We start from the raw sequence: 2213 nt of genomic DNA, 5'->3' as shown, positions 1-2213 counted from the left end.
CTTTTTGTATATTTTATTTCAATTTCAATTTTAATCTTAATATTACTTCTAATTTTAATTTTAGTTTTAGTTTTAATTTTAATGTTAATTAATTTCAAGTTTTAAGTTTTAAGTTTTAAGTTTTAATTTAATTTTAATTTAAATTTTAATTATGATTTCAATTTTGAGTTTTGATTTTTGGATTTTAAATATGTTAAATTTTAAAAATTTTTGACTATCAATTTATTGTGAAAACACAAAAGAAACACACGACACAACACAAGACACAAACACACAAAGACAGAATAACAAATGTAAAAACTGGAAGTCATCCAAAGCCGCAAGGCGCGGATTAATAATTAATAAATAAAAATAAAAACAATTGATGATTTTCCTTACATTTGACTGTGATTAATCAATTTCTTATGGCTTCATGCTTCTTCTTCTTCTTCTTTCTTTTATATGGCCACTTCTGATCTGAGGAACTGATCAGTAAATTCCGGCCAACAACCGGTTAAAATGGGAATGAGATAGGAGAAATTAAATCATGGTACTATATAGCAGTGCTCGGAGAGAGTTGCCCGTTTTGGGCCGATATGTGAAGCGACGCCAACGGTCCCCCCACTACCGCTCGAGGCTCGACGGCCGAGCCGCCGATCGCGCGCGTAATGCCCGTATCAGACTATGCATTGAAGATTGAGATTCAAGATTCAAGATTGAAATTTGACAAATCAGAATAAAGAAATTTTAGTCCCTGATTAGTTGATTAGTTAAATTCCAATCTTTAATCTTCAATCTTCAATTTTCAATGCGTAGTCTGATATGGGCTTTAAGCTAGCGCCAGCGTATTCGCGAATTTTAGTCCTTTTTGTTCTGATTAGTTAAATTCCAATCTTTAATCTTCAATCTTCAATTTTCAATGCGTAGTCTGATATGGGCTTTAAGCTAGCGCCAGACTATACGCGTATTCGCGATTCGTTTATATTTCGTGAATAGTGTGGATGGAAGATTTGTCAAATTCAACCAATCAGATTTCTTTATACCGTTCACGAATCGCGAATTACGAATCACGAATTGCGAATACGCGCATAGTCTGGCGCTAGCTTTAAAGATATCATACCCACGAATGTCCCCATGGTAACTCTCTGCACATAGAAAAACTTAAGCAGTAAGACTTAAGACTTAAGAATTTCAACCATACGGAATTTTCAGCGTAGCTTACGTTTCAATATGGCTGCCTTACTGTTCGACCGTGATTGGTCAATTCGCTTACGTCTTAAGTCTTAGGGCCACCGCACAAGCTTTTCCGTAATGCATTACGTTACGTTAAGTACTGATTCTAAACCTAAACTCATACGTAATCTTAAATTTCAGTCAACGCACAAACAAAGGGTGCGTTCGCTTTGGGAGCTCACACGCTGTAAGCGCTCATAAGCATCACTCATATCGTTCGCTTTGGCGTTGTAAGCGCGCACGGATCGAATAATGACGTCATCGTGACGTCATAACTTTTACTCACGAACGCTTAGGGCTGTGGCACATAAAAAAACTTAAGCAGTAAGGGCCGTGGCACATAAAAAAACTTAAGTAGTAAGACTTAAGACGTAAGCAAATTGACCAATCACGGTCGAACAGTAAGGCAGCCACATTGAAACGTAAGCTACGCTGAAAATTCCGTATGGTTGAAATTCTTAAGTTTTAAGTCTTACTGCTTAAGTTTTTTTATGTGCTACGGCCCTAAGACTTAAGACGTAAGCGAATTGACCAATCACGGTCGAACAGTAAGGCAGCCATATTGAAACGTAAGCTACGCTGAAAATTCCGTATGGTTGAAATTCTTAAGTCTTAAGTATTACTGCTTAAGTTTTTCTATGTGCCACAGCCCTAAGTCCGCCATTTTTTGGCAACTCCCGCTGATATTTGAATGGAAATGGCAATAACAGTAAATTGTCGCAATGGAAATTGAAAATATACGTAGTAAAAAAAATACATACATAAGAATTTTCACTGTACAGAAAACGTGTAAAGAGTCAACAGTTTGAATAAAAAAATAAAAGGAGACCAAAAAAGAAAGAACGAAAATATTACAACAATAGTAATTTATTATATTAAGACACTTATATTAAAAAAAACACTGTAGAATATATAATAAACTATATAACAATATAGAAATATAGAATATGTAATAACAAACAAAACATTTTTATTAGTTTCATAAATAATTGGAAAAACAA

The sequence above is a fragment of the Formica exsecta genome, unplaced genomic scaffold (genome assembly GCF_003651465.1).
Source record: "Formica exsecta isolate Colony F162 unplaced genomic scaffold, ASM365146v1 scaffold135, whole genome shotgun sequence".
Taxonomy (NCBI): Eukaryota; Metazoa; Arthropoda; class Insecta; order Hymenoptera; family Formicidae; genus Formica; species Formica exsecta.
The sequence above is the reverse complement of the archived record's forward strand: the minus strand, read 5'-3'. Positions refer to the sequence as shown.